This window comes from Ptychodera flava, chromosome 15 (genome assembly GCF_041260155.1).
Source record: "Ptychodera flava strain L36383 chromosome 15, AS_Pfla_20210202, whole genome shotgun sequence".
Classification (NCBI taxonomy): Eukaryota; Metazoa; Hemichordata; class Enteropneusta; family Ptychoderidae; genus Ptychodera; species Ptychodera flava.
The window spans coordinates 23,424,040-23,437,556 of record NC_091942.1 but is presented as its reverse complement, the minus strand read 5'-3'; the positions used below and the strand labels follow the sequence as shown (position 1 = coordinate 23,437,556).

The following is a 13,517-nucleotide window of genomic DNA, read 5'->3' as shown; positions in this document are numbered from 1 at the left end:
CAACCTTACAAAAAGAGTGGTCCACTTAATGAGCTAAGTTGTTCTGCGATGCTGGGAACACAAACTCATATAACAAAAGGCAATTTAATTTTTCATGCAAATAAAAAAACTGACACACAATTGACATCTTGCAATGATACTACTCTGTACATGCATTGAAAAACTGAAGGGGATAAAAAAACTCAGACAAACAGCAAGCACATAACATTGTTACCAAGTTAACACCAAATGTGCCACATTCCATAATCATAATTGAATGAAGCAGATCACTATTGAACATGTATTCGAGTGCAAGGTATTCAAAATGCAAAAATGTGGAAACCTCTAGAGAAAGATAAGGTGTTAATAGCCATGGTGTTATAAGACCACACTCAAGTCAACCATGCACACATAAAATGCCTCCAGCTCCTTTACTCTGTGAAAAAGTCAATGCCCACTCCAAAAAGAAAAGTAAAATTCCAGTGAGTTAAGCGTGGCTTAAAGTTAAAACACAAACTACCCAAATCACATACTAAAACAAGATCAATCCACCATTTATACAATACATGTAAAGAATAGTATCTCAACGTACTACTTACTAAGATAATGAAGTCCGCTAGATCAACTTGAGAAGGGCATATGATCGAGAAATGAGAAAAGTAACCTAATCATGAAAAAGCATGTCATATGTTCCTATGGGATGTCAGGAATTTAGAACATTGCTGTATTTATATACTATTGGGTTTTTGTTACTGCAAGGGTGGTGGTTCAAGGGTTCCTTGCTGTATGAATGTAATCATTACGTACAATGGTGCTGTATTGACTGATATGTTGAAACTTTTCCACCTGCTTATTCTGTGTATTCTGCACCTAAGCTATAAATCACATACCAATCTCTGGTCATGAAATCATGAAAGGACATGGAGCTTTTCATCCATTGTTTTATCGATTAGTCTCTTATTTCCCATCCAAAAAGGCTGTTTGACAACTTTCCTTGACTGAAAACTTCAGCGTGGTTACTTAGTTCATCTTACATTTTGTAATGCAGCATGTAAATGGAAACGTGATTGTGAGAGGAAATCTTTTTACATGAAAATATGACCTGGCACTATATTTTGAAAGCGGAAATATGTCTAATATGCAACACAACTGTTATTGTTGAGGGTAAGCATCTGTACTCTGTAGAGTAGCTGTGAATACACTGAGGATCTGTGGCGTATCGATCACACTTGGGTCAAGGGTCAGTGTGGTGTTCTATTGTAGTGAACCTTGACCTGAGCGTGATCGATATACCATAGCACTACTCGTATTCACAGCTACCTATAAAGTAGGTTGTTTTGTGTCTAACTTTCAAGTTTATGTAGAAGGTGAGTATGTCATGAACTCTACAAGAAATTTGGAAATATTGGCAAATGCTTACTATTTGACGTAACCCTGAGCATATCTCCGTGCATAGCCAGCATTCTTCACACTCATTGTAGTGTGGCATGTATGAGTTAGGCGGGCACTGGGTACACCTGTCAAGTGAAAAACAAAAAAGACATTCAGCGTTTCTTTTGCATTTTATGCAGATTGAGTTGACTTTATGAAAAACGGAACATTATGTGTTTACAATGTAAGTGGTGTGCTTTCTGAAAATCAACAAACAAAATTGAATGAGGTTATAAACAGCAAGCAAGGGTATTTGGTTGAGGATATAAGACCTCTGGGGTCAAAATTAGCATATTTGGCAGGAAATAATTGCCGAGTGAAGTGAGGTGATTATAACCTCATTATATTATGATGCAGATCAATACAAGTGGACAATGTTGTTATTTAGGACCAGAGTTGGAACAAGGGTTCAGGAGCGCCCAGCGTCGACACAAACTCTGAAAAGAACGTTTCAGAACGTGTGAGCGTGCACAGTTGATTCTGTACAATACCGTAACGCAACACAGCGATATTGGGATTACACATTGAACTTGAAGAATTTTAATTGAAAAAAACGCTCAAAAAGATAAAAAATTATGTTGTTGTTACCGTACATCGCCATCACTACTATATACAAATTCTTAATTAGTGGGTTCATCGAGCTTCAGCAGACTAAAATTTAACATTCAAAATCAACCTCAAGCCGTAGACTTGTTCGAAATTATGGGGAGTTGCGCTCTCAAGCTGCTGGACTTTGAAATTTGTACGAGCTCAAAAAATGTTATGCGGTGCAGAGGTCTTCTTGTTGAGAATATAAACCCCAGCTCCAGTCATTGCCGGATTCCAACTAAGCATAATCATGAATAAAGTTGCCATTCTCGCATACTGCATAATATTTCATCAAATACTAATAAATATAACCACTTCACTCTAAAGATGTTAAACATCTTTGTATTCTTAAATCATGCGACTTGCTGAAAAATGAATGAAAAACTTTATGTATTTTCATTTCAGATAATGACAAATTGTGACTATGTTCTTTGTTGTCAATTCACCATTGTATATCATTTTACAACTGTGGCCTGTTGCAGAAAATATGATGAAATGGTGAAGAGCCCTTGATTTTGCAAAGGTCACTGCCCTTACTCCAAAACAAAGTCAGTTACATGTATTAACACGGCAACTACTCGGGCTAGGAGCCTGTTAAATTTTGACCCAATGTAATTTTAAATGGTTTTCCTGGCTTGAGTAGAGAGATTTCTGACCTTGTTTCCATGAAAGAAGTACATTCCTTTCTTTTAATATGTCCAGGTGGACATAACAAACACTGTAATCCATCGTGATTGTAAGTCCTCTTGCTGGGGTCTTCTTTGTAGCATTTCTGCAGGCCATCTACTTGGGCCACGAAGATAATGACTATCAATAATACCAGCAGCTGAAGTAACAGACAAAAACAACCACAAGTACTTTGATAAGATCTCTATGATAGAATTTATATTTTCATATAAAATAACACTGATTTCATGCATTATTGTAAAATTCCTTTTCATGGATTGGATAAACACATTGGACAAACTACATGTTTAAAGGGGGTTGTCGGAACTGTGTGTGGGGAACTTTCTTGTTTACAAACAAAGTATTTCACACATGATTTCTCGATGCATCACGTCAACATAGCTGCAACATTTGAATTTTATGATATTCATTGTTGACAAACATTATTTAACTTTCATCAATCGCAAATGTACCCTGGATACAGTGTTTTCATTGGTCATAGGGGTCCTGGCAACCTTTGAACAGTCTCAGTTCCAACAACCCCACCCTAAAGGCCCTGTTACACCTTGACGATTTAGCCAGCGTATGCTGAAGTATTAAAATTTCTATAAAACACTGGCTTGCTGAACTAATGATGTATTTTTCAATTGGGCGTATACATAGCGTATGCATAATGTACTAAAGGGTTTAAAATATGTTTTGGGTATACTAGACAATTATCTCAACGCATTTCGACTTATGAGTTACTCACAAGTAACATGTGTGAATGTGTGTCAATTAATGAGCGCATAACCAATTGACCTACAACTTATGGCCTGCATGAGCGGGACGTATGAGCCATACACTAGCTGGCATACGTCGAAAAGTTTTGTACATGCACGAAAGTTCTCAACGACCTAAACGTACTACGACGTATACCACTGTGCACTTAACTTAGTACTTATACCCATAACGTATTCGACATACGCCCAGTGTATTCGCCAAATTTCCATATGTTGGCATACGCTTGCTAAATCGGGTGACAGGGCCCTAAGACATTGGTGCTATAATGGGTCACTTTTGGCGTACATCATTTTTTTTCCATTTTTGTAACTGTCAGTTGTTCTGACTATATATGACACTACAAAGAATCTATGTGCTGACCAAGAAAATTCCTGGAGATGATATTGAATGAAACTGACTTTATGACAAAACTACTCTCTCCAAACCAACCTGTCTCACAACTACAGTACCTCATCCCATAACCACTCCATTCCATGTGCTGTGTCATTCTTCATCCTAAAGCTATCACGTGCACAGACTGTTTAATTGAAAAGAGTGGCTTAACTAGGTTCAGGATTATCTTACAGGAGCATCGTTCATTTCTAATGTAATGTCTGACCTGAGATCTCCAAACCATGCCACCATAACACTTTACTTTAAATTACAACACTGTAGTTTTGAATCAACATCATCGCTTATTTGAAAAATCTTCTTTTGCTTTGGAATGTTTCAAACACAAAAAGTTGCATGATAATATCATAAACTTCATCATTTAGCACATATGCAAATGATACCCTTAAAAGTACAGTCACACATGCACATGCAATACCGGCCTGCTAAACCTGGCGATGTTCATTTCCCCGAGTTTGGCAATTGATGAAACCCTCAATTCAACTGACCATGGTACCTACCAGTAGGGTATTCTATTCAAAACCAACTGTTAGGAAGTCATATGTCATATGGCGGTAACAAACATGTACGTGTGGATATTACTAGTGAAGCATGTGCAAATAGGAATATGCATATTTTCATGTTGGCACGTTGTTTCATCTGTGTACCTAGCTGCAGTGCAGTAGCTCGAGGTTTTGTTTGGTGTTTCGGTCAGACGCAAACCGGAACCAGACGTCTGACCAAAATACCGTATATAACCAGGCAAAACTTCGAGCTACTGCACTGCAGCTTAGGTACACCATGGATGTAAAAAGAATTTACATCCATGGGTATATACACTGATGAAACAACGTGCAGACATGAAAATATTCCTATTTACACAATCCACACGTACAATGTTTGTACCGCTAATGACTTGACTTCTAAACAGTTGGTTCTGAATAGAACAGTGGTCAGCATGTCACTTGTTATTCCGGAGTAGGCCATTCTCTCAATGAAACACCCGGCTAGAATATTTTACCCCTATAGCATGCTAAGGTCAGACTTTCCTAATGAGTTGTACATGGATGTAAAAAATTACATCCATGGTTTATAGGTGCAGTGCAAGCAGGCAGGACTGACAAATGGACTAGGTACATGTAATTTCTTGTATGACACACTGAAGGAGAAAAAGAATCTTTACCAAACTAATAATGTGATACGACCAAGACAGCCAAGGTTTAATTGGTATAAATCTTCACTGGCTATCACAGTATAATGGATTTAAACTCAAATGAAAAGCAATCGCAACAAGGAACCTGCCACTGTGCCAGGACAATCGTGATAATTACTTCGTACTTGTTCACATGTGTAACGCTCAGTCCTCATGAGTTCACATAACTGTGGCAATCGCTTTCTAGAATGACAACTTAGATATCTGAGCTGGCATCTCCTACTAATCTTTCATTCAGAAACGAATTTTCCTTCGACAGAAATGGAGCTCAAGTTGAGAACATTCCACCCCGGGCCACCAACAGTGCAACACTGGGAAGCATATAAACATAAGATGTAGAAAATTCAGAAGTTACTCACCAAATAGACGACCTTCGCATTGTCACTCTTCATCGATGTAGCCAGGCCTTAAACCAAACACTTTCAGTGCGAAAAAAACACCGTCAAAAAGTGCTACAACCACGATACATCTACCGAGAACTCTGTGTTACTGGGAAAGTCCCGATTACAATTTGTATGCATCAGCCAGGCACGTTGGTGGCGCTCTATACATCAGGGATGTTACAGTGCACTGCTGGCACTGCCCATGGGCCTACTCCATCACCTCCATAAGGAACTCGTCTGACAACAAGCACCTGCACGAAAATAAAAATATTATTACATCCATTTGATGATATCTATGATATTCATCCCCAAAGTTTTTTAATCTATGGTCTCAACTTTCTTTACATAATATTTTAATCGATATCTGAGTTGGCATCTCCTTCTAATCTTTCATTCGGAAACGAATTTTCCACCCTGATCACTTGGCCACACTGCTGCTACCATAACACTCTTACGCTAGTACCGTGTAACCAATCAGGTGAATAATCAGACGGTCAACATCTCGCGATCTTGATTTGACGGTTAAGAGTTTGTTTGAATGATGTCAAATATGCCGACCTAGAGACTCAACATCTTTCATCTTTTTCTATAAAAAATGATGAGAAAGAATTCGAGGTGGTGCATGAATGAATACAAACTCATAAAGGCATGTGCCACATCATAATTGCGCCATGAGGAAAGAAATGACCATGACCCCTCAATAAATGATTCATTTACAGACTTGTCAAGAGCTTCTTCACAAAGTTTTATTCGAGAATGGAACGAAAATTCAACATGGAAAACATTTTCTGGGATAGAAAATATCACAAATTAAACAGCGAAAACAGATTGCCTTGAAAACGTTCGGGGAAACGCTACACATTGCCATCTGTACAACTTCGAAAAAGATGTCTTCACATCTCGTTGTGTTCTTTTTTTTCTTTCCGCGCCAATGTGTTAATATGGCGGATAATATGTCAGTTAAAGTGTCACAAGTGGTATCATCTAGTGGAAGTTCTGTAACCCGCGCGGGTCCAGAATAACACTTATTACATTACCAATAAATCACTGAAGTGGCCTCGAGTTTTTATCTCAGAGAGTGTTCAGTATAAATTTGCCAGGGATACTCTGTGTGCACTCATCGCACTCTCCAGACGAATGGATCTTATCGTTCTTGTAGATTATTTTAACGTATATGATTTTACACATTTTCATGATCAGTACTGCCCGGTGAATTTTACAATAATGTAAAGAACATATTTGTGAAGTGTAAAGTTGGTGACGAGTGTAAACGATGCCATGGCATTATGATGCCAGACAAGAATTCAAAAAAAACTTGTAAAGATTGTCATACTTGTAAATCTTGGGATTACATTCTCGCAGTATTTGAAGATACAATGCACAACTTAAAAGTGTCTGACCATTGTTCGCGTAAATGTACAAAAAAATGAAAATTAAGAAATCAAAACTTATCATTCATCCATGATTTGGCATGTCTTGCTTTTCAACTCATAAAAATCTTAAAGATTGCTGTAAAGTGTTGAGTCGATACCCAAATTATCCCCGTATTTTAGGGAGACATTTCACTTTTAGGAAAGACTGCAAAAAACTGCAAACTCCAAGGACCTTAATCAAAACTGTCAATTGTGCAAAGACATATCTGGAGGTCATATCAATAAGAAAGTTGACTTTTTATTCTTCCAAGTCAATGGTTTATTAACTACAAGCAATATGGCATTTTTCATCTGCAGACCAAGGGTAATTTTTTAATTACATTCTTTTTGCATTAATAGATATGGAAACTGTATTCATAATTCTTATTTTACAGACTGTGAAATGTTGAAAGCTTAATTGAAAAATTGAAATCAGGGAAGTCCTCAGGTGTAGATGGTTTATTGAATGAAATGCTATACGTTTGGTTCTTACATTCTCACTCCGCTTCGCTCTTTATTCAATATTGTACTGACATGAAGTTTCCATTTGCCCCGGAAAAAATATATTTGTGTTCCCGTATTCAAATCAAGTGAAATCGATGTTTTTTGTTTTTTTAGACTTTGAAAAAGCGTTTGACAGAGTCTGGCGAACTGGGCGACTTTGGAAATTAAAGAAATGCGGAAATAATGATAATTTTACTTGGTCAAGTCCATGTATACAACGAGGTCAAGTATTGTGCGAAAAGTGATAGTCGTTTTATTGAACTTTGACTCAGAGATAGGAGTCAAGTAGGGTTGTACTCCAAGTCCTATATTATTTAATATCTTCGTGAATGACTTTCCTTGCCTTTTTCGATCGAAGATCGTCCTGTAAAGCTGGGCTCACTTTAAGGTAGATCGCGCCTCTGGGATAGATATTCAGACTCTCAAATTTTAAATTCTTTTCTGATCTACCACTTGTGGGGGTTCATTTTAAAGCTCTTGGTGTAAGAAAACTTTTCATTGCTTAGTTTGTCGAAATTAAGAAAATATATTTTTCTCCATAGAGTTAAACAGGGACGGCGGCCATTTTCAATTTCAAATACCAGTAAAATCTTAGGTCATTTGTTTCTCTTGTACCAAACTTTGCACGGTGACCCCCGATTTTTATTCTTGATTTTGAAAGATAATTGTTGAAAGATTCTTAAGGAAAATTTGAGCAAAAGTTTAAGTCATTTACTTTCGAGGTGCATATTACCTTAATAAATTGCCTAATGTATGACGGTAATCTTCTACTGATTTCTGGAACAAATGCAGGCTTGCAAAACTATCTAAAAGAAACAATATGGTTTTTGTTCTCACTGAAATTAACTATTTATATAAGAAACTATTCACTGCGTGTACATGTAATAAAAGTACCAATCTGATGAAAGGGATTATACTCAAAATGGAGTTGCTGTTGATTCGGTGTGAGAAGTACCTTTAACTGAGTTTCGTCATAACGCCAAATGGTAAATTCAAAAGCAATTTCCGTAACCTTAAATGAAAGGCAATTGAAGCTCTTTCGTGCATTTCCAGGGATTTATTTCATAATGGTTCAGTATTTGTAAAACTAGCATTAGCTCTTTTTGATAGCGTTAACAGTGCCTATGGTAACATGTGGATGCATGTGAAATGAGGGTCTATGAGGGGACACAAATTGAATAAAATATGTGATTTTCTGAATGAGGTTCGATTATCGTTTTGTAGATTAATTCTTGGAGCTTTAAACAAAGTTAGGGATATATCCTATTCAGTTTACAATTCAATTTGTCAAACACATACTCAAGTGTTGGCATCGATTGTTTTGACTGATGATCGGTATTTTCATTGAGGTCTGCTTACACATCCTAAACAAAGTGTTCTGACTATGTATAACATATTTAACTTGCACAACGGGAGTTACACTAATTTTGTTAGTAATATTAATGCCCAATCGGTTCTGCTCATGACAATCTATTTATCAGATATAAACACAGACTTTGGTCAATGATATGCCTAACGATTCCAGGAAATGCGTAGTACAAAGGAAGAAAAATAGGTTGAAGGTCAATTCCAAAACTCCTGACAACGAAAGAAATTTGTGAATTTTGTTGTCCTACTTTGTTGAAAATGAATTTCACTTTGTCATGGCATGTCGAAAATACAGCACTCATCTTGACATTCTTTTTGTCCCAAAAGTTTGTGTGACTCCAGTTTTGGTGATTTGAATGGAAAAGAGAAGTTCATTCACATCTTTGCTCTGATTTGATAACGTACCTCTTGTGAAATATATTTCTGATATTTTACTTTCTCATCCAACAGCAGCACATACAACTTTGTCACTGTATCTTGAAGCTTTGTAATTTTTGCCTTACCGCACTCCTTTGGTGTATGTTCTTGAGCAATAGAGAATTGAATTGTATTACATTTATGACGTGTAAAGAAATCTTGTCGAAGAGTCAGGTAAAAAGCTGAATGAGACGTCGACATTTCGTTCATGTCACGAAATCATCGCAAGCGTGCAATTAAACCTCTCTATGATAGAACACACACACTGTACCTGGTATGTGACACGAAATCTGTTCCCCCCTCTTCATAATTTTCGTTTATATAAAATAGTGTATGAGTGACTAAAATGTAAACCCAAGGTCACTCACCATCGCAAGATATCATTTCAATCCATAGGAGGTACACAAAATCGAAATTTATCTTAGGCGGGCGTTCAGACTTTAGCCAGAGACTACAACTCTATCGTAAGGTAAAAACGAGAAGCTTTTTTTGACTTGCCAGTGGTGGCGGTCACTGGAAAGGCTGGGTACCCATGCTTGTTCCGCAAAATTTCGAAACCGCCCTTATTTGAGATTTTTCAACAAAAATCACCCTTATTATATAATAAACCAGAAAATTCTTCTAATTTATAAAATCTAGGGGTGGGTGAGAAAATTCTAAATACACATACAACCACGTAGACGTAGAGAGCAATGAGATTGTCTTTAAATATTAATGTTACCTACATTGTTGCTGTCTGTACCAACTTACCTCCATTAGTCTGGAGCAACATGATAACATTTGGGGGAAGAGTGTACATGATGACGTCCTTATTAAAAATCTCATATTCAATTTAGCGCTGGCATGACTGTACATCCAAGAAAATTATGTTCTAGATTTCAAAGAGATATTCTAATCCTGTTAGAGATCAACTTTTGCAAAATAGTACCCTTTTCCGCGCTTTCACAGACCTAGATGACGGACAAAAAACTTCCCCTTTTCCTCGCTTTCGGGAACACGCACGAGCACCCATTTTCCAGTAGAGTACCTCATCAGGTTTGGCAGAATTTGTCATCTTATTATCTAAATTTTAAAAAGAGTATAAATGTCATTATTTTTCAAAAACTTTGAAAAATCCTGAACTTTCATTATGTTTGATAAACAGTACTAATTAGGGGCAGTCAAAAAAGCTGTTGATTTGAAAAAAGTTCACAAGAAATTCAAGGGTTGGACGCCTCCTAGGGATGAACCATTTGATATTGAGGGGGGTGTCGGAAGATTGAATGATGATTTTTTTTTTGTCTTTAGCAGGACTTACAGCTCTTAGGACATGGATAAAACATTACACTGTACAGGGGCAGTAAGAATGCTGGTATGGAATTTTCTGTTATTAAATGTATTTTCTTCCAAAGTTTTCACACTTTTTTAATACAATAATCATTGATATAAACATTATTTCTTTAAAGGAAGCTTACAGCAAAATTTGATTTTAAAAATCTTGCTCCTCAGGTCCCCCATTTTGTCATCCATGGCCAGTAGTCAAGAATTCTGCACGTTTTACATTTTTTACATTTATCCATGCACGAAATACATTCTTTACATTTAATACATTTATTACATGAAAGGTCTGCACGAAATACATTCTTTACATTTAATACATTTTTTACATGAAAGGTCTGCACGAAATACATTCTTTACATTTAATACATTTTTTACATTTATGTCACGAAAGGTCTGCACGAAATACATTCTTTACATTTATGTCACGAAAGGTCGGGTCTAGCTGGGTTTAGCTTGGCTTGCACGAAATACATTCTTTACATTTAATACATTTTTTACATTTATTACATTAAAGGTCTGCACGAAATACATTCTTTACATTTAATACATTTTTTCAACAAATGTCCGTACGAAATACACCGAACTCTCGGGCCTTCCTCGGGAGTTATCATACATCATCGGGAGTTTGGGCCTGTTTTGCACGAAATGCATTTTTTACATTTAATACATTCTTTACATTTTTTACATTTAGTACATGAAAGGTCTGCACGAAATGCATTTTTTACATTTAATACATTTTTTACATTTACAACATGAAAGGTCTGCACGAAATACATTCAAGGTCGGGTCGGGTCTAGCTGTGCTTGCAGGAAATACATTCTTTACATTTAATACATTCTTTACATTTAATACATTCTTTACATGAAAGGTCTGCACGAATTACATTCTTTACATTAAATGCTTTTTTTCATAACATGTCCGCAAAAACTATCAGGACTTAAATCAGCTTGGTTGGGAGGGACGGTCCGACCTGTGAGTTTAGGTGGGCCTTGCCTGCATTCTGTACTATTTTTACATTTTGTCGTAAAAATGTCCGCACGTAAGACACTTCAGGGGCCGTGGTTTAACTATCTGGACTTCGACATGGCCATAGGTGTGAATGGGTGCTGAATAACAATAGATTATGTAACACTTTGTCGTGTCAAACTTGTTCTAAGCGTCGCTCAGCGGTAATGTACGTTGTGCTAGGACAATTTTCGCCCATTTTGAACTTTTACAAGCCACATGTACAACCTGCCCCGAGCTTATGATGTATTTCGTGCAGAACTTTCATGTCATCAATGTAAAACACATAAAAATGTATTAATTGTAAAAAATGTAAAAAATGTAAAAAATGTATTTCGTGCAAGCCCATCTAGACCCGGTCCCGATCATAAAATGTATTTCGTGCAGACCTTTCGTGTAAAAAATGTAAAAAATGTATTAAATGTAAAGAATGTATTTCGTGCAGACCTTTCGTGTAAAAAATGTAAAAAATGTATTAAATGTATTAAATGTAAAGAATGTATTTCGTGCAAGCCCATCTAGACCCGGTCCCGATCATAAAATGTATTTCGTGCAGACGTTTCGTGACATAAATGTAAAAAATGTATTAAATGTAAAGAATGTATTTCGTGCAGACCTTTCGTGTAAAAAATGTAAAAAATGTATTAAATGTAAAGAATGTATTTCGTGCAAGCCCAGCTAGACCCGACCCGACCAAAGAATGTATTTCGTGCAGACCTTTTGTGACATAGATGTAAAAAATGTATTAAATGTAAAGAATGTATTTCGTGCAGACCTTTCGTGTAAAAAATGTAAAAAATGTATTAAATGTATTAAATGTAAAGAATGTATTTCGTGCAAGCCCATCTAGACCCGGTCCCGATCATAAAATGTATTTCGTGCAGACCTTTCGTGTAAGAAATGTATTAAATGTAAAGAATGTATTTCGTGCAGACCTTTCGTGTAAAAAAATGTATTAAATGTATTAAATGTAAAGAATGTATTTCGTGCAAGCCTAGCTAGACCCGACCCGACCAAAGAATGTATTTCGTGCAGACCTTTCAAGACATAAATGTAAAAAATGTATTAAAGGTAAAGGATGTATTTCGTGCAGACCTTTCGTGTAAAAAATGTAAAAAATGTATTAAATGTAAAGAATGTATTTCGTGCAAGCCCAGCTAGACCCGGCCCCGATCAAAAAATGTATTTCGTGCAGACCTTTCGTGTAAAAATGTAAAAAATGTATTAAATGTAAAGAATGTATTTCGTGCAGACGTTTCGTGACATAAATGTAAAAAATGTATTAAATGTAAAGAATGTATTTCGTGCAGACCTTTCGTGTAAAAAATGTAAAAAATGTATTAAATGTATTAAATGTAAAGAATGTATTTCGTGCAAGCCTAGCTAGACCCGACCCGACCAAAGAATGTATTTCGTGCAGACCTTTCAAGACATAAATGTAAAAATGTATTAAATGTAAAGAATGTATTTCGTGCAAGCCCATCTAGACCCGGTCCCGATCATAAAATGTATTTCGTGCAGACCTTTCGTGTAAAAAATGTAAAAAATGTATTAAATGTAAAGAATGTATTTCGTGCAGACGTTTCGTGACATAAATGTAAAAAATGTATTAAATGTAAAGAATGTATTTCGTGCAGACCTTTCGTGTAAAAAATGTAAAAAATGTATTAAATGTAAAGAATGTATTTCGTGCAGACCTTTCGTGTAAAAAATGTATTAAATGTATTAAATGTAAAGAATGTATTTCGTGCAAGCCCAGCTAAACCTGACCCGACCATAGAATGTATTTCGTGCAGAAATTTCGTATCATAAATGTAAAAATGTTAAATCGGCAACTATTGTATGGGGTGAGAACACCGCCAAAATTATCTTGAAATCTTTATTTAAACTTATCTATTCATTATTATTCCATGTTTTTTGGTGATTCGGTGATAATTATGTCAGTATTTGGCCATTATTTGATCATTATTTGGATATTATTTTGACATGATTATGAACTTATTTGGTAAAGAACTTATTTCATCATTATTATGGCATTATTTGGTGATTTGGTCATTTTAATGTCATTATTTGGTCTTT

General features: G+C 36.1%; 1 long non-coding RNA gene across 1 annotated transcript; it reads right to left on the bottom strand.

Moving 5' to 3' along the window:
* Nucleotides 1–1,342: 1,342 nt before the first annotated feature.
* LOC139152378 (uncharacterized) lies at nucleotides 1,343–5,511 on the bottom strand. Its single transcript, XR_011556615.1, has 3 exons — nucleotides 5,389–5,511; nucleotides 2,655–2,824; nucleotides 1,343–1,496 (listed from the first exon to the last, which is right to left on the bottom strand). It is a non-coding gene; the product is annotated as an uncharacterized lncRNA (long non-coding RNA).
* Nucleotides 5,512–13,517: the final 8,006 nt, after the last annotated feature.